General features: G+C 37.9%; 1 protein-coding gene and 1 pseudogene across 1 annotated transcript in view; both read right to left on the bottom strand.

Annotated features, from left to right (window-relative positions):
• ADGRB3 (adhesion G protein-coupled receptor B3) overlaps positions 1 to 21,009 on the bottom strand; it is an 840,391-nt gene that overhangs the window by 679,209 nt on the left and 140,173 nt on the right. The window lies entirely within an intron of this gene.
• Positions 6,511 to 7,167, bottom strand: LOC133048275 (large ribosomal subunit protein uL16-like; annotated as a pseudogene).

The following is a 21,009-nucleotide window of genomic DNA, read 5'->3' as shown; positions in this document are numbered from 1 at the left end:
AGTCATACTGAACCCACAACTTGCTACTGTGGAAAGAATGAGACAATTTATGCAAATTTTAATAAGCTACGAATAGCTACTTATGTCTTGCCTGTAATTACAATTAATAACTAATATAGGGTTATCTTTGCCTACATTATCCTGAGCTGCCTTAGTTTTATTCTAATATTTTAAATGTCTTGACTTTTCCCATTAGAGTAACTGACAGAATAACTTCTCTCAGAATTGATTACTTGTATGGTAATTCATTACTGGTGCTTTTGTTCTTTTTTTTTCAATCACATGTCCCAGCTATTTCTTTTTATGCTGAGCATCTTCAATTCCAAATTTGCATCCTGAATTCCACACTTTCTTAAAAAATAAGAAATTGCATAATTGCCCATAATTGCATGAGATTCCTGCGTACCTCAAATTAAGAGCCTTATCATTACCTGGAGTCTGCATTGAAAATGATCAGCCATGTTTCCAAAAACCTGCTCCGGTGTCCACTTCCCAAAAGTCCCTTGATAGCTTCACAAGCCCTTCCTGTGTTCAGGTTCAAAACCTCAGAAGCACTTCCGGTGCCCCCGTGGACACATCCAGCTGCCAGACTTTCAGTTTCAGCCCTCTCCGTGACGGCCTTACTACTAAACTGCCCGGGGAGTCACTACACCCTCCTAACTGACCCACCTCAGTGGGCTTTCACAACTCTAATTTCTCCCACAAAGCGAAGTGGAACACTTTCCATTTCTTGGTACAACTCTCCTCACAGGAACCCTCTGCTTATAAACAGAAGTGAGCCCAAGCAGAGCTGTTAGAGACTTTCCAGGCCCTCGGAAGGCCACACTCCACTCACAAGCACTCAGGATCCCATGCAGTCTGACCCACGGTGCCTGTGAAACAACCTCTTCTCTTTCAAGTTCCATTTATTTTTTTCTGTGCTTCAACCTTCCCCTCGCCTTCCAGTCAGATGCTGAGGGGGTTGGGGATCCCTCCCCTACATATGTTATCTAGCGAAGCACACCAAGAGCACACCATCTCCATCTCCTTTTGCTGTTAAATTCCTCTTCATGGCACTGGAAACCACATGATACGAATCATCTGTTTCCTTGCTCCTTATCTGTCTCTCCTTGTTAGAGTGTAAGTTCCCTGAGCACAGGGACTGTGTTTCATTCATTGTTGTATTCCCAGAACTCGGACTCAGTGTAGGTACTCAACACTTTCTGGATGAATGGATGCACATGGCTATTATCACATGAGGCATTAAAATACAATAGCTGCTGTATTTAAATCCCTTTAAATATATGACCAATCTCTTTATTTTTTGAGTTGTTGTTCAGTCGCTCAGTTGTGTCCCACTCTTTGCAACCTCATGGGCTGCAGCACGCCAGACTTCCCTGTCCTTCACCATCTCCCAGAGCTTGCTAAAACTCATGTCCGTTGAATCAGTGATGCCAACCAACCATCTCATTCTCTGTCATCCCTTTCTCCTCCTGCCTTCTATCTTCCCCAGCATCAGGATCTTTTCCAGTGAGTCGGCTCTTTGCATTAGGTGGCCAAAGTACTGGAGGTTCATCTTCAGCATCAGTCCTTCCAAGGCATATTCAGGGTTGATTTCCTTTAGGATGGACTGGTTGGATCTCCTTGCAGTCCAAGGGACTCTCAAGAGTCTTCTGCAACGCCACAGTTCAAAACTATTGATTCTTCAATACTCAGCCTTCTTTACATCTATACATGACCACTGGAAGAACCATAGCTTTGATTACATGGACCTTTATACAGACCATTTTTGAATTAAATCTTTTTAAATGAATCATTTATTTAAATCTTTAATTCCAATGATTTAAATAAATGTTTAGAATGTAATCTACATTTGAGCATAGGCACATGTCTTATTTATATCCTTCAATACTCAGCATGGTCTTAGCACATTATAGATGTTCAATAAATGGTGAATTCAATCAAATCATACACAGACTTTGGTTATTTGATTTTTATGACTGCTCACTTTACAATCCCTTAAGGAAAAATATTTTCCATGCTCCACTAATTCTGTTTTTGAAGTCACCAAAATCTGACATGTGGAAACTGAAACAGTTCACTAATTAAAGTAAAAGTTTACATAGCAAAAGTATAAGTTAAATGCTTAAGATAATTCATTACAATCTACTCATGGCCGTGCTCTTCACTTGCTTAATGTAAAAGAACATTCACTCAGCATCCGTGGACTAAGAGAAAGCAATGTGCTGTTCCAGCCGCACCACACCGGTCACCTCTCTAAATGCAGAGCAATGGTAAGATGATCTCCAACAGGAGCAATTAGCTTTTCAGTGCCTAATAAGGAAGTCGTACAAAAATGTTTGCTGAATGAAGTCCCCTGTGTAAAAGCAATGAGTCAAGGATATGAAGCTGGGCGTCTCTGCCTCCAGGAAAGACCCATCTCCCCACGAGGCCCCCACCCCACACCCGTCCTCAGGGCTCACAGCATGTCGGCTCCAGCACTAGGCCTACGTCTCATCTCCACTTCTCTGAACTCAGGTTTTTCTTATTAGCAACTAACAAGTTGGTGAAATTTGGTAAGTACTTTTCTAGTTATAATAAAATGAGACCCAAAGAATAATGTTACATTATAGTTTCAAAATGGTGTGAATAAATTTCACTCCTTTTCTAAAGATGTTTTATAATTTTATGAAGACGGGATTATTTGTAATTCAAAATAATTTTAATGAAATACTCATATTATATTTACATATATCATATATTTACCAACCAGAAAATGAATTAATAGCTGCTCCCTTTGAGGGCCTTTTTTTTAAAAAGCCGCTTGGCATTCTATGTGACTAGATTCTTAGAATTCAGCCTATCAACTTCATTGCCTCACTTACTCTAATGGTAAAATTAATACTTTCATATTATACATATTTCTTTCAACATCTTCAACCCTAATTTAAACTATTTGAATTATAATCTGCACAAGGTTATTATGGCATTTTGCAAACTTGAATTTTTTTTTTATTTTATAGAGGAGAAATTTCTTTGCATATTTTTAAAAATTCTGAGCTATTTACATAAATTTGATGTGTTCAATGTCATAGAAATAAACCAATGTCTTCTGAATTTTCATTATAATAGTCTTCAAATACATGCTCACTAATTCTGAGAAACTAAGGTGAATAATGACCAAAACAAAATTCTTTTTGAAAAACAAGGAGGGCAAGTCTGAGTAACAGGAAGAGCAAAACATGAGTCTTCCCTGTCGTTTACAAACAGCCCATCTGAGTAACAGGTTCTCTTAGAGAGAAAAAAATTACTTATTCCATCTAGATTGCTGGTGGCTGTGACGTTAGCAATTTTGAATCAAGCAAAATATATACATACAAAGTTTCCAATTGTTCTATCAACATTTTAGTTCCTCTTTTTGTTTTCCTGGCACACATTCTAGATTGCAGATGCTAATGAGAGGCAAAAAGGCAAGAGATAATGCATAGAGTGATTAGAAGAGGGTCTACATGCTCCCAACCTTAGAACTGAGACAGAGACATGTATCACCAAAGTTACAATATCAGTGATTCTGGCAACCACTTATCAGACAGTGAGTGCTGCTGTTCCCTTAATGTATTCCTTCCAGAGTGCCTGTCTTACTGGCCAAAGAATCAATAAGAGCCCTGGGATAAAAATGAGAATGAAGTCTCAGAATCCAATTACTGAGGTTTGTGTATAAAACAGCAGAAAACAAAATATGCAGATTTCTTTTTCTCATTCTATTAGGATGATAAAGACAGTAGTTGTCTGTTCACAATGAAGACAGCCAGAGTAATTCAAACTGCTGAATGCACAAAGAAATGCCATGCCATATTTTTAATGAATGAGCTTCAGTTAATTTCAATAGGAAGTCATTAAAAATTTAAGGCATTTTCTCAAGGGTGAATTCTCAGCTTCCCCCAACCAGACTGAGAATGCATACAGTTTAGAAATTACTTCTTACCTGATGGATAGCTATATTTCTAAATTTCTTTAATAAAATCTATTTCAAATATTGTTATCAGAACCTCATTTCCTAAACACGGTAAGAAAAAAACACTGTTATATGATATTTGTTTTCATAAAATTTAGAACTTAATTTTGAATATTTAATACTTTCAAAAACAATAAACTGAGATTATACCAGATCAAAATTCACATCAATATATTTCAAATGTATTATGAACCTCTATGTTAGAGTACTTAATGTAGATTGAAATGTCTTTTATAAGTTTAATCATGCCATATATCAAGTGAATTTGTTTTACAAACAAAGGCTTGCAATCAGAATGGGAACAAAAAATTGACATTTGTGCTTTGTAGATGTTTTATTTGAATAAATGCTTTTTAAGTTTTGACAGTGAATACAGATCTTTCTTCTTCTGCTTCTCTAAGATAAAGGAGATTTACACACAATAACTAAGAAATAAACTGAAATAAAGGCATACATTAGAGATTCAGTGCAGGCTCAGTTCTTGACCACCACAATAAAGCAAATATCACAATAAAGAAAGCCTTTTTGGAATGTCTGTCTTTTCTTGTCTATTTGATAAATTTTTACTCATTCTTCTATACAGGCACACCTTAGATATATCAGTTCAGTTCAGTGCAGTCGCTCAGTCGTGTCCGACTCTTTCTGACCCCATGAATGGGGTGGCCCTGGACAGCATGCCCTGGACAGCATGCCAGGCCTCCCTGTCCATCACCAGCTCCTGGAGTCTACTCAAACTCATGTCCATCAAGTTGGTGATGCCATCCAGCCATCTCATCTTCTGTCATCCCCTTCTCCTCCTGCCCCCAATCCCTCCCAGAATCAGGGTCTTTTCCAATGAGTCAACTCTTTGCATGAGGTGGCAAAGTATTGGAGTTTCTGCTTTAACATCAGTCCTTCAAATGAGCACCCAGGACTAATCTCCTTTAGGATGGCCTGGCTGATTCTCCTTGCAGTCCAAGGGACTCTCAAGAGTCTTCTACAACACCACAGTTCAAAAGCATCAATTCTTCAGCGCTCAGCTTTCTTTATAGTCCAACTCTCACATCCATACATGACCACTGGAAAAACCATAGCCTTGACTAGACGGACCTTTGTTGGCAAAGTAATGTCTCTGCTTTTTAATATGCTGTCTAGGTTGGTCATAACTTTCCTTCAAAGGAGTAAGCATCTTTTAATTTTATGGCTGCAATCACCATCTGCAGTGATTTTGGAGCCCAAAAAAATAAAGTCTGACACTGCTTCCACAGTTTCCTTATCTATTTCCCAAGAAGTGATGGGACCAGATGCCATGATCTTAGTTTTCTGAACGTTAAGCTTTAAGTCAACTTTTTCACTCTCCTCTTTCACTTTCATCAAGAGGCTCTTTTGTTCCTCTTCACTTTCTGCCCTAAGGGTGGTGTCATCTGCATATCTGAGGTTATTGATATTTCTCCCTGCAATCTTGATTCCAGCTTGTGCTTCTTCCAGCCAGCGTTTCTCACGATGTACTCTGCATATAAGTTAAATAAGCAGGGTGACAATATACAGCCTTGACATACCCCTTTTCCTATTTGGAACCAGTCTGTTGGTCCACGTCCAGTTCTAACTGTTGCTTCCTGACCTGCATACAGGTTTCTTAAGAGGCAGGTCAGGTGGTCTGGTATTCCCATCTCTTTCAGAATTTTCCAGTTTATTGTGATCTACACAGTCGAAGGCTTTGGCATAGTCAGTAAAGCAGAAATAGATGTTTTTCTGGAACTCTCTTGCTTTTTCGATGATCCAGTGGATGTTGGCAATTTGATTTCTGGTTCTTCTGCCTTTTCTAAAACCAGCTTGAACATCTGGAAGTTCACGGTTCACATATTGCTGAAGCCTGGCTTGCAGAATTTTGAGCATTACTTCACTAGCGTGTGAGATGAGTGCAATTGTGCAGTAGTTTGAGCATTCTTTGGGATTACCTTTCTTTGGGATTGGAATGAAAACTGACCTTTTCCAGTCCTGTGGCCACTGCTGAGTTTTCCAAATTTGCTGGCATATTGAGTGCAGCACTTTCACAGCATCATCTTTCAGGATTTGAAATAGCTCAACTGGAATTCCATCACTTCCACTAGCTTTGTTCATAGTGATGCTTTCTAAAGCCCACTTGACTTCACATTCCAGGATGTCTGGCTCTAAGTGAGTGATCACACCATCTGGGTGATTATCTGGGTCGTGAAGATCTTTTTTGTACAGTTCTTCTGTGTGTTCTTGCTCCCTCTTCTTAATATCTTCATCTTCGGTCCATACCATTTCTGTTCTTTATCGAACCCATCTTTGCATAAAATATTCCCTTGGTATCTCTAATTTCCTTGAGGAGATCTCTAGTCTTTCCCATTCTATTGTTTTCCTCTATTTCTTTGCATTGATCGCTGAGGAAGGCTTTCTCATCTCTCCTTGCTATTCTTATATATATATATATATATATTTTTTTTTTTTTTTTGGACAGGAAATAGAATTTATTGGTGAGCATGTTGAAGGAGGGGACAGCGCTGATGCTCTCATGAGTGCAGGGCCCACCATTTGTCCAGAAGACCACGATTAGGGATATATTAGATCCCACAGCCAACCGGAATGAGCAGCTTTTCTGCCACTATGTTTTCAAATTCCTCGGCATTAAACTGAGTAAACCCCCAGAAGACGTGGATCTCCTTGTGACCCGGGAACGTGAACTCGGCCTGACGGAGGGCTTCGGTCACATGCCCTTTGTCCTGCAGCTTGGTGCAGACGGGCATTGTCACTTGGCCAGTGTGGACCCTGGCCGCTGTGCCCTGGGGCTTTCCAAAGACACTGCGCATATTTGTCTGGAGTCTATGAGCTCAGCACAAGACAACATCCTGCGGATGCGGGTAACGTGGAAGGGGTGGAGCCACACCCGGATGAAACCAACCACACTCGGATGTGAAAACCATCTTTGCCACCGCTTTTTGCCATGTACTTGTTGGCACAGATAGGGGCAGCCTCCAGGGCTTCAGAGGAGAGCTTCTCATGCTCATCTGACACCGTGGACCACAGAGTGGGAACTCATCCACTTCGGCCTTCTTATGCCCCAAGTCGAAGATGTGGATTTCAGCAACAGGGACACCTCGGCAGAAGCAGGACTTTGGGTACAACTTGTTCTTATAATACCGGTAACATCGGGCGGGGCGGCGGCCCATGGCGACACCCGGATCTCCAGCGACATGCCGAAGGGAAAGAGCACACCTTAGCAATACTTTGGGCTTCGTTCCTCACTGCTGCAATAAGTGAATATTGCAATAATGTGAATCACAGTGAATTTCTGGTTTCCCAGTGCATATAAAACTTAGGCTTACACTATGCTGTAGTCTATTAAGTGTGCATTATGTCTGAAAGACAATGTGCAAACCCAAATGTTAAAGTATTTTATTGCTAAAACATGCTAACCATCATCTGAGCCTTCATCAAGTTGCAATCTTGTTGCTGGTGCAGGGTCTTGCCCTGAGGTTGATGACTGCTGACCAATCAGGGTGGTTGGCTGCTGAAGGGTGGGGCGACTGCAACAATTCCTTAAATGGAGACAGTGATGAAGTTTGTGGCATCTTTTCCTTTCAGGAATGATTTCTCTGTAGCAAGCAGTGCTATTTGATAGCATTTTACATACAGGAGAAGTTCCTTGAAGTCAATCCTCTCAAACCCTGGTGATGCTTTATCAACTAAATTGATGCAATATTCTAAATTCTTTGCTGTCATTTCAGCAATCTTTACAGCATTTTCACCAGCAATCATTTTCTGTGCTCATCCATAAGAAGCAACTCCTCAAATGTTAAAATTTTACCATGAAATTGCAGCAATTCAGTCAAAACCTCAGACTCCACTTCTAACTCTAGATTTTTCTGTCATTTCCATGACACCTGCAGCAACTTTCTCCATGAAGCTTTGGACCTTTCAGTCATCCATGAGGATTGAAATCAATTTTACATCCCTGTTGATATTTGGACCTCTTCCTATGAGTCACAAATGTTTTTTAATGGCATCTAGAATGGTGAATCCTTTCCAGAATGTTTTCAAGTGATTTTACCCAAATATATTAGAGGAATCACTGTCTAAGGTAGCCATAGCCTTAAACATGCATTATTTAATAAAATCTGAAAGTCAAAATGACTCCTTGATCCATGGGCTATAGAATAGATGTTGTGTTTCCAAGCATGAAAACATTCCTCTCATCCATCTCCCTTGGAGCTCTTTGGGGACCAGGTACATTGTCAATGAGCAGCAACATTTTGAAAGGGATCTTTTTCCTGGGCAGTAGGTCTCAGCAGTGGCCTTAAAATATTCAGTAAACCACATTGTAAACAGATATGTTGTCATGAAGACTTGTTACATTAACAGAGTTCAGGCAGAGTAGACTCAGCATAGTTCTCAAGGGCCCCAGATTTCTCAGAATTGGTGAGTGAATGCTGGCTTCAACTTAAATACCAGCTGCATTAGCCCCTAACAAGAGAGTCAGCCTGTTCTTTGAAGCTTTGAAGCTAGGCAGTGTCTTATCTTTTCCCTCCATGAAAGTCCTGGATGGCATCTTCTTCCAGTATAAGACTGTTTCATCTAAACTGAAAATCTGTTGTTTAGGGTCGCTAAATGGAGGCATTTATGATCTTAGCTAGATCTCCTAGGTGACTTGCTATTTCACCTTACACTTGTGTGTTATGGAGATGGCTTCCTTCCTTCAGCTTGGGAAACCGACCTCTGCTAGCTTCAGACTTTTCTTTCGTAGCTTCCTCAGCTCTCTTAGACTTCATAGAATTAAAAAGAGTTTGCTCTGGATTAGGCTTAAGGGAATGTTGTAGCTGATTTGATCTTCTGTCCAGACCACTAAACCTTTCTCCATATTGGCAGTTAGGTAGTTTGCTTTCTTATCCTTTGTGTGTTCACCAGGGTTGCACTTTTAATTTCCTTTAAGACTTTTCCTTTACGTTCAAAACTTGGCTAACTGTTTGGCCCAAGAGGCCTCGCTCTTGGCCAGTCTTGGCTTATGACACGTCTTCCTCACGAAGCTGAATCATTTCTAGCTTTTGATTTAAAGTGAGAGACATGTGCTTCTTGCTTTCAACTGAACACTTGTAGGGTGATTAATTGTCCTAATTCAATATTGTTGTATCCCAAGGACAGGGAGCGAGGCAGGAAAGAGCAGAGCAGTCAGAACACACACGTTTATCATTTAAATTCACCATCTTACATGGGCACAGTTCGTTATGTCCCCAATTACCATGGTAATAACAAGAATCACTGGTCACAGATCACCATAACCAATAATAAAAATGTTGGAAATATGAGAATTACCAATATGAAACAAAGATGCAAAGTGAGACGATGCTATTGGAAAACCGGTGCTGACAGACTTGCTAAATGTGGGGTTGTGAAGGTTTCTTCAACATGTAAAAAACACATTATTTAAAAAGTGCAATAAAACAGGCTTTGTCTGTATTGTAGAATAAACTCAGCTTTATCTCTAGAAAAAGCAGTTTTAGTTTGAGGCAGAGATTCTGAAATACACCAAGCATGATATTTTAATACAGACTGTCTTGTCCAAGGTTACATGTGCTGCAGCTCAGGACAGGCTGCCCCCAAATATACCAAAGTGGCATATTGATTATTTTGAAGTAAGATTACTGGAGATCCAGCTGGAACAAAAAGAACACTCTGGCCCTCCTTTGTCTCCATGAGAGCAGGAAACAAAGCTCCCATGGGAAGGTGCCCTAGCTTTGGCAGTGGACGGAGGGCATCCTTATTGACAGAGAGAGGGGAGTCAAGGTCCAGAAAGCTGTCTAAACAAACTGTTACCTCTTCATTAATCTGCTATCCCAAGCAAAACCTCTAAGTTTCATCAAATATTCACAAATACTTGATTCTTAGTCTAAAGGGTATATCAACAACCTGATGCAATCAATTCTTAGCTCCCTTACCTATAGGGCCTCGACATTTATACAAATTAAATTTGGTTTTCTCCCGTTAATCCATCTATGTCAATCTGATTATTAGATTAGCCAAAAGACCTCAGAAGGGTAGAGGAACACCCCTCTCTCAAAACATATACAAGCTTCACAGTAGAACGGCTGTATCTACTAATACTTTACAATTTCATTTCCTTTTCTTTATTGTCAAAACCTAGAAAATAACCTTTAATGTATAAAATGTAACAGCCATGATTTTTATCATACATGTGCACAGTACACATTTTTAAGTTTAATTTTTTTTAATTTAAAGAATCACAGAATTTTTTCAACAAAAAATTTTATTACATTATTATTTTCAAGGGAAAGATTATGCATAACTTTGCCCCTGGAATCTTTTAAATTGCAACTTCCCAAAGTGTAGCTAAATCAGTATTGTAATGTTCTTTATTCTAATTCATAAAACTTAAAAGATGGGCCAACATATTGATTATTTCTACATCAGAGATATGAAGATACTAAAACAAGTAATTTATGCTTCTGGAAACATACAATTGAGGAGCTAAAAATAAATAACCTTTAAAAAAGCACTTTTATTTTAAAGAAAGCCTAGAGTTTCAGAGAACATAGACTATTAGAGAGAATGTAATTCATGCAGCATTGGGAAATATGACCATGTGTAGTCAGAATGTCCCTGAGAAACCTAGAGAGGAGTGGGCTGATGCAATTTATGTTGGGAACCATGGATTATAAACCAGTGCCTTAAGAGTGAATTACTGTTCCTTCATCAGATTTCATCAAGCTGATCTCTCCATCAGTGGTTGATTTATGTATTTATGACTCACAGTACCGTATATTTGCATCATGAATAAGCTATAACTTTTTTTCTATAGAGAATTTTCTACTGATATATCTCTTTTGGAGATCGTTCAAGTAGGAGTAGTGGTTGTAGCTAGTATAGCATAGTTGTAGCTAGCGAAGTATCTAAAGAGAAATTGGACAAGAAATAATAAAAAATATTTTTAAAATGACTACTGATTGGGATCCTTTCATGGACTTGTTAACAATAGTCTGTAAGGGGAGTGGTTCATTAAAACAATCAAGAAAACATAAGTCAACTAAGTATATAATTATGTTCAAAATAGCTTCTTCTAAGAAGTCTTAGAAATTGCATTAAAGTGAAATAATGTTATTTTTGTTCATTAGGTGATAAATTGTCTATACAATCTATAATTCCAGATCTAGAAATAATGCAGTGCCAAAAATCCATGCATTTCTGTATGTAGAGTTATTGCGTGTATGAACTGGTATAGACTCTGTAAAACAGTGCTCAATATGTGTATACTCCTGTGAAAGGTTCACACTACATAGGAAGCAGCTAGTACAGTAATCCCAGGAAAAGGTTTAGCCAAAAACTCTTTTAATAGAAAACATAAAAAACTGAAAATAAATAATCTGAGCATTCAGTAGAATAAGCTCAAAAAAAAAGAAAGAATACAAGAAATGTAAGGAGTAGAAATAACTGAGGGAAAAAGGAATTAAATGAACTGGAACCTGAGAATGAAAACACAACTGATATGGTCGATAAAAGTAATTCCCTGTATTTTGAAGTAGAGCCCAAAATATGTCTGACAAAATTAAACAAAAACAACATAATAGCTCATACAATATAAAGATGTAAAACACATATGTCTCTATATAAACTTCTTATTTTTAAATGTATATTATCACTAAAATATTCACTATATTTGAAAACATAAGTGAAACAATTTGTTTCTAGAAATTTCTTAATATTTAGGAATACACAAGTTACCAAAATTGACCAAAGAATAAAAATAGGTGTCTCATCCAGAAGCATTTTGCAAAGATTATTTTTCTAAAATTTCATCTAATAGGTAACTATTATAGGTACCTATAATAGGTAACAATTATACACATTGTCCATAATATAGAAAAAAATCCAAAATTATCCAGTTTTATGAAACTACTATAACTTGATCTTAGGATGATATAAGGTATCTCATGTGAAGAAAATTATAAGCTTGTCAAACTTATAAATAAAGATGAATTAAAAAGGAAAAGAACCTTGCAGGGATTGATAATGATAACACAGTGTGATCTGTGCAGCATAATTAACCCAACATTCTGCTGCAGCCATATATTTAAAATATTTATATATCATAGACAAGAAAGTTGTTTTCAATAATGCTCCAAATTTAGAAAAATCTACCAGTGTTATTTCATCACATAAATGATATGATCAAAGTTAACAGATGAAGAAAATATATTTGATAAACCTTAATGCCTATTCGTGAATGAAAGCACCATAAAAAAACTAGAGAGTAGAAAGTTACTTCCTTAGTCTATGAAAGATAGTTCTCCCTCTTCCTCAAGAAGACAAATCTAAAGTAAGGATCATCTCTGACTGGTGTAACTTTACTAGCATTCAGTAAGAATCAACACATGAGTGTTTGGCATCCTACAATGTTACAGCTCAGTTATCGTATTTTTTATCTCTTTTTTTCTAACTGAATCTTGATTTTCTCTAAAATGCTGACCTGTTTTAACTTTTTGCTCTAGAACTTTATTCAGTAAAAGTGAAAGGTATTTTGCAGGCAAGCCTTTGCAAGAACATTAAACAATGATTATAAGAATTGTATGAGAGAACAGTTGTACACATAAATTTTATAAAGCTCAATTTCTGCTCATATCTAAAAATATTATTTTAAAAAAGGAATAGAGACAACTAAGGAAAAAGAACATTTTCCCCAAAATAAGCAAATGACATTAAATAATCCTTAGTAATCAATCCTCAGATGCATTTCTATTAAAACCAGAAATAAGATATGCATACTTGCTATCACTTCTAATAATATCTCATTAACATTTAAAATGTACATCCCCAACATCCAGTAATTCTTGCAGCAGAAAGAAATCCTTTAATAGGTGGGTACACGAAAATGTTTCTTTGTAATAGGGAACATAAAATAGCAATATAAAAGTCCACCAATATGACACAAAAGAATAAAATAAGTAGTCCATTTTTTTGAATCATTAAAACACAACAGTTAAAAGCAGATTTCTCTCTTAAACGTGTGTGTGTATCCAAAAGTTCATCTGAGTGTCATAATATTAATGAAGTAAGACAACCTAAATAATTACATACAGGAGTGTTTTATAGAAACATAAAAAGTTAGGCTCAAGTTTAAATTATGACAGAATTTAGTGAGTTACCTGAAATCTGAGGTCTGTGTCCCTCTCCTGGAAATCACAGAGACTGTCAAGCGAGATTCCCAGAGGATTAAATGTGATATTACAAGTAAGCCACTTATCGGAGTTTTTGACACTCTGATAAGATTTCAGAAAAGGACAGGTGCTATCATTATTGTTACTATAATTCCTATTTTATTATTTATATCTGTAGTCAAATTATTTAATAATTTTATTTGGATTTACATTATCAGTGATCATATAGTAATATCATTTAGCTTTATAATATTGCATTTAAATATATGCAAATATATTTATAATTTATTCATTGCTTTCTTGTTTAGGTGAAAGGTTAGAATGCATTTGTATCTTTTTTACTTCTGTTTACTTTTCAAATAGTTATTTATCAGTCCTACTTATTAAACAACACATTGATTCATCAATTTTGGGGTCACATCTATTACTTGTTATATGTTTACTCATACTTGGGTTTATGATGTGGTGGATTTATTTTGGCTGAAGCTTAGGCTTCATCTGTATAATACCAATTTAATTATTGTGCCATAGTAGGTTTTAGCACTGAGATTAAGTTGCTTATTATTACTCTTTTTTTTTTTTTTAAACAAAACACAGATGTATTTCTCACTTGTTTGCTTTTCCATATAAACTCCAGGATTACTTTTACAAGCTCTTAAAAAATGAATCCAAAAAAAAAAAAACAGAGGAAAGGAAGGATGACAAAAAAGTAGAGAGAAGGTTAAAGAGAAAAAGGAGGGGAAAATGGGAAAGAGGGCAAAGATAAAAATGCTGCACCAATATGTAGGGTTCAGCTTCCCAGGAGGTGCAGTGGTAAAGAATACATCTGCCAATGCAGGAGACTCGGGACACATAGACTTGATCCCTGGGTCAGGAAGATCCCCTGGAGAAGGAAATGGCAACCCACTCCAGAATTCTTGCCTGGAGAAGTCTTTGGATAGAGAGTCCTGGTTGGGACTGTAGCCTATGGGGTCGCGAAGAGTCAGACACAACTGAGCGACTAAGCACACACAAAAACATAGGGTAGTTTGGAGAACAGTGATAGTCGTCAAATACTCAGTTTAACCAGCAAGGGACATGGTACATCTCTCTATGATATTTAAATATATTTGCATATTTTAGCTTAAAGTAGATTTAAATATGATGCTATGGTTTAAATCATTGGATGAATGGTGAGAGTAAAAATCTGTCATTCTTTAAATATCACTTGATATATTGCACATCACTCATATGTGGAATCTAAAATATGACACAAATGAACTTATCTTTGCAACAGAAACAGACTCACAGGCACAGAAAACACAGTTGTCGTTGCCAGTGGGGAGAGGAGTGGATGAGAGCTGGATTGGGAGTCTGGGATTAGTGGATGCAAACTAGTAAATATAGAATGGAGAGACAACAAGGCCTTACTCTATAGCACAGGGAACCATCTTCAACATCCTGTGAAAAACCATAATGAAAAGGGACATGAAAAAGAGTATATATGTATGTATAATTGAATCAAATACTCTGCTGCATAGTAGAAATTATACAATACTGCAAATCACCTATACTTCAGAAAAACAAATTTAAAAAATAAATATGTCATTTTTATATAAAAGCATTAGGCAATAAAATGTTCATATACAATACTTCTCAGGTAACCGCAAACTTGACTTACATATTATCTAGTCGGTCTCATGAAAACATTTCCCATCTTTCCATTACTATTTTGGAAGATAGGCAAGTATGATGATATGGAGAAAAATCTGACAGTAAAATAGACTAGCAGTTTCATATTTAAAAAACTTAAGACTTAATATGAGGAAAAACAAGTTGGATCACCCACCACAAAACAGAACCTAAAAGAAGAGTAAGGAGAAAATGAACAGGCTACTTAACACCAACTGCAGTCTATACAATAAAGCAGAGCATACATTGACATGAATCAGCCACAGGTGTACATGTGTCCCCCCCAATCCTGAAACCCCCCACCTCCCGCCCCATCCCATCCCTCAGGGGTGTCCCAGTGCACCAGCTGTGAGTGCCCTGTATGGCAAAAACCACTATAATATTGTGAAGCAATTAGCCTTCAATTAAAATTAACTAACATAAAAAAATAAAACAGAAAATGTATGGCTGAACCATACAGAATGTGACCATAGAAGCAGAGTAACATTGTGGACTCCTTGAAGAAAACCTACTCAATATTCTCTAATAGTCTAGATGGGAAAAGAATCTGAAAAAGAATCTATATGTGTAACTGAATCACTTCGCTGTATCCTGAAGCTAACGCAACACTGTAAATCCATTCGCTATTGTTGTTGTTGTGCTTCCCTGGTAGCTCAGCTGGTAAAGAAGCCGCCTGCAATGCAGGAGACCCCAGTTCGATTCCTGGGTCCAGAAGATCCACTGGAGAAGGGATAGGCTACCCACTCCAGTATTCTTGGGCTTCCCCGATGGCTCAGCTGGTCAAGAAACCACCGACAGTGTGGGAGACCTGGGTTCAATCCTGGGTTGGGAAGATCCCCTGGAGAAGAGAACTGCTACCCACTCCAGTATTCTGGCCTGGAGAATTCCATGGACAGAGGAGCCTGGCGGGCTACAGTCCATGGGGGTCATTAAGAGTCAGACATAACTGAGTGACTTCAAATTCACAGTTGTTAGTCGCTAAGTTGTGTCCAACTCTTTGGCGACCCCCTGAACTCTAGCCTACCAGGTGCTCTTCTGTCCATACTTCAATATAAAATAAAAATTAAAAGAAAAGAAAAAGAAAAGAAAACCAAGCAACGCCCCTGCAGGTACTCAGAGGCGCTGCCAGGGATATGAAGGACTGGCCAGACCCCACTTGATGTGAAGATACATCAGTGGATGCAGAGTCCAATTCAGGCCCAAGGGAGCCAGCACCAGAGACTGTGGGCAGACACAGCCTGCCCCCAGGAGGCGCCAACTAAATCCTGGCTGAGTCAAAAGATGGAACCGAATAGGGAAGTTGAGGGTGTCTGTGTAAAGTCACAGATCCGACTGGGAGAAGGGGAGCCCTGCCCTGTAGGGGATGGAGCTGAGCTGGTTGCAGGAACCGCCCCAGAACTTGCTGCTCTGAGCAGCGACCTCAGGACCACCCAGCAGGCGCCAGAACTCGGGGAGGTTGCCAGAAAGGAAACCTGGTGAACTGACTTCTTTTTTCCCAACACGCAAATAGCCCAAGCTATTTAGCTAGAACGCAAGGTGAAAAAAAAAATGCTGATATATTTTAAAAATTATATGTTTGGCAAAAAGAAAAATGAGAGCATTTGAATAGTTTCCCTTGCTTCCCCTCTCTATCATACATCTAACTGCAGCTGGCAAATGTATTCAGGGGACCGAATATGCTGCTCTTATAGCGTCAGCGCATGGGCTCCAATCAGATGCCGAATCCTGTTAGATTTCATACCCAGTTAGGTCTTACTGAGGGGAACATCATGGCAAATGGCACAGTCTTCTCTGGCTGGAATGCAATCAATAAAAGAGAAAGCCCACCTGCATTGCAGCTGCTACTTCACAGACTCTTTGCCAGAAGCCACTGTTTAATAGAGCTGTGGGTATGTTATGTTTGTGGTTTTCCTTCTGACAAAAAGATGAGTTGGACTGAAGGTTTGCCTTGACTTGCTTTTATAGTTTCTATTTTTTTTTTTTTTTTAAGGAAACAATACTTGGTAGTGTCATTTTATTTAGTTCTCTTTGAGGCAATCCTTTGATATTTTATGAATTACTTATCTCATTCTAATAAGGCTGAACATGGAAAATTAACCTCCTATACATTCCTAATTAGTTTTTAATGAATTTTAGCTTCTCTGTTAGGAAAAGATCTATCCAACTAACTACTAGGAATTTAATCTCCATTACTGAAGCATATGACAGCCATCCCAAGGGGAAAAATGTCCTTGAGGTGTGTGTGTGTGTGTGTGTGTGTGTGTGTGTGTGTGTGAGAGAGAGAGAGAGAGAGAGAGTAAGTGAGAGAGAGAGTGAGACAGGGAGTCATTCTCAGAAATAACTAAAATACCTAATTGTTTCCCTTCAACTTTGATTGCATATGGAGCCAGGATCATTTACAATTAATGAATGACTTCATTATGAAACACTGAGAAAAACAAAAATTATGATATTCAGATATACTGAATTGCTTGCTTCTGCTTATACCCTATGCTTTTAATCAAGATTTAATAAAAAAAATGGAACTAACTAGCTAATTACATAATTAAATTGAATTTTCCAACTTAAAAACACATTGACTAGAAGGAAACCAATGGCATATATAGTATAGTAAAAGGAATAATTTCAAAAAAATTAAGACATTACTTTAGTTAATGAACTAGCATTCATGGATTTTCCTATGCTAAATTTTATAATATATGGTAATTTAACAGAATAACTTGTGCTATTAACATTCATTTTCTTCAACTATAACCCTTGTTTTTCCCCTCTCAATTGACCTAGTTTCTTTGACTTTTCTGGAAAGAAAAGCTTTTACATATAGAGAAAATTTTCATTAACACAAGAAATAATCTATGTTTGAACTGTATCCAAAGAAGACATACAGATGGCTAACAAACACATGAAAAGATGCTCAACATCACTCATTATTAGAGAAATGCAAATCAAAACCACAATGAGGTACCATTACACGCCAGTCAGGATGGCTGCTATCCAAAAGTCTACAAGCAATAAATGCTGGAGAGGGTGTGGAGAAAAGGGAACCCTCTTACACTGTTGGTGGGAATGCAAACTAGTACAGCCACGATGGAAAACAGTGTGGAGATTCCTTAAAAAATTGGAAATAGAACTGCCATATGACCCAGCAATCCCACTTCTGGGCATACACACTGAGGAAACCAGATCTGAAAGAGACACGTGCACCCCAATGTTCATCGCAGCACTGTTTATAATAGCCAGGACATGGAAGCAACCTAGATGCCCATCAGCAGATGGATAAGGAAGCTGTGGTACATATACACCATGGAATATTACTCAGCCATTAAAAAGAATTCATTTGAATCAGTCCTAATGAGATGGATGAAATTGGAGCCCATTATACAGAGTGAAGTAAGCCAGAAAGATAAAGAACATTACAGCATACTAACACATATATATGGAATTTAGAAAGATGGTAACGATAACCCTATATGCAAAACAGAAAAAGAGACACAGAAATATAGAACAGACTTTTGAACTCTGTGGGAGAAGGTGAGGGTGGGATGCTTCAAAAGAACAGCATGTATACTATCTATGGTGAAACAGATCGCCAGCCCAGGTGGGATGCATGAGACAAGTGCTCGGGCCTGGTGCACTGGGAAGACCCAGAGGAATCGGGTGGAGAGGGAGGTGGGAGGGGGGATCGGGATGGGGAATACGTGTAAATCTATGGCTGATTCATATTAATGTATGACAAAACCCACTGCAATGTTGTGAAGTAACTAGCCTCCAACTAATAAAAAAATTAAAAAAAAAAAAAAAGAAATACTGGATATGCACTTTGGAAATATCTTGTCCACAAAGGAATCAATTTGATTTAAAGACTTCATGAGGACTATTTACGTAAAATTAGGCCATGTCAAAAGTGAAATGTAAAAGTAGTCTGGAATAAGGAAAGCAGTGGCCAAATATTTCACACACTATACTAAAAATAAAAAGAGGCCAGACTGCAATTAATGCAGACAATGGAGAAAAAGGATTTGTAAAGAATGTTAGTTAATGAGAGGCACACTTTTTTAGGCAAAGATAGGTGAATTATCTTTTAAGAACTGAATAGAATACCTAAAAAAAAGTTCAGAGTAATATATAAATCTTGTCTACTCATAAATAAATAGAAAATTAATAGAAAATTAAATATTTTGGAATATATTGATTGCATTTTCATTTTGTCTCAAATATATGGAAAATAAATGCTTTTATTGAATAGATATGTACTCTATATAACTATAAGTAGTAATAGGTCACAAGCCATCAAAAAACCACATATTTAAATTACCTAGACTGTGTGTAATTTAGTGTCTGTTACTTTCTCAGCTGGTAAGGAAAACATCAAGTTTGGTTGACACTTTATCATGAGGAGCCTCTCTCAATTGAATGATCTTTCTGGCTTTTTAAGCCATAAGAGTTCATGGTCTAGAATTTCATATTCTGGGTACCTACTATGTTTAAATAACTTTGAAATTATGCGTGTTTGCAGGCATGTATATGCAAAACTGTCTCTGAAATCATTCATTTGAGGTAAAAAAACTGCTTGAAATTCAAAATGAATGAATCAATGTAGTTACCCTAAGCAGCTTTTAGGATTAGGCGGTCAAACAGACAAATACGTGACTCATTATCCTACAAGCAAAATAACATATATGTCATAAAGCTCGAAACAGTTCTGAATACACACAATGGAAGGAATACTTATTCATTCAGCATGAGGAAATGAGTTACAACTGGAAGCTTTTTAACAATAAAAGTGACACAATGAAATTCATTCTCAATACTGATTTTGTTACAGTTTTGTTCCTGTAAGTGCAGGCCTATCAGGAAACAAGGGTGCTGAAAATGCCAGTGGTGATGACAATGGTTTGACAGGGATGCTGGGAGGATGCTGCTGCTGGTGACGGCTGGACTGCCCACTTACTGAGTGCTTCACGTGCATCAAGAACTTGCTAAGAGTTAATATCCATTACCTCTAATCTTGATAGCAATTTTGTAAGGACAATTTTTCTCCTCTACATGAACGAATGAGCCTTAGAATAATTAAATAGCTCTCCTTGGGTCACATTCATGTATAATCAGAGGCCAGAATGGAAAGGTGGGTCTGCAAAGCTCCACAGCCCACATATGTAATCTTTCACCAGGATACTTTCTGTTAGTTCTAGGAGAGGGACACATATTCTAAAAACCAAGAAGACATAATAAGGGGTGTCTCATCAAAGCTGCAAGTGACATCAAGCAGCAAGTAGCATAAATATTGTAAACAAATAACAAAATCAGTAACTTTAGAGGTCAGTGGTAATGCTAGAGAACATATCCATGAGTAGTAACCATGGCAACCAGACTGTACGTGACTAAAATGGTGGTAAGATTCCAAGTAGTTTCCAGAGAGATAAGGAGACATGGTATTATTTTGAGGGAGGAAAGCAAGCCTAAAAGAAAGTTATTTCTTTTTTTTTGGTTTTGCTTATTATAATAGGGAATTCTCAAGCATCTTTAGAGTTTGCAGAGAAAGAGCTGTAAAAAGAGAGGAAGAGACTTCAGGAGCACATAGGGAAATGAAGGGGCACAGAACTAGAGAAATGAAACTGCATGTGAATAAAAGCACAGCTAGATGAGCGGGCGAAACCCAAGGACTTAGAAACTCTAGGTATTTTATTTTCAAATCAGTGGTCAGGTAGATAAAGAATCTCAGATTAGTGAGACCAATAGATGGAGATCAGTAAAGTGCCAAGATTCAGACACTAACTTCAGAGGTTCCACTTAGCAAACAGAGAGGGCCCAAGAATGAATTTTTTTTTTCAAAGTACAGACAAATGGAGAGTCCATACAAAGCTGAAGGGGGTGAACAAAACACAGTGATGGGGAATCAGGCGATGCTCACACATCTGGGCAGGTCAGGGTCCTGGTTAAGAGAGATTCTGCTTTGGAAGGGTTGTGCTCCTGATAAAGACCAGAAAGGCAGGGAAGGATGACTACACACAGATCTATGACCAAACTGGAGGGAAGCTGATGGCATTCTCAACACTTTGTTCCTTCTAACTGTGCAGGGTAGCAGGGATCCGGGAGTGTGCAGAAGGCATGAAGACGCAAGAAGAGCCAGGAGGTGTGTACCAGCCGTCCTGCGGACAGAATGAGAGCCCCAGA

Source organism: Dama dama, chromosome 28 (assembly GCF_033118175.1).
Source record: "Dama dama isolate Ldn47 chromosome 28, ASM3311817v1, whole genome shotgun sequence".
Taxonomy (NCBI): Eukaryota; Metazoa; Chordata; class Mammalia; order Artiodactyla; family Cervidae; genus Dama; species Dama dama.
This window is presented reverse-complemented; position numbering and strand designations above follow the sequence as displayed.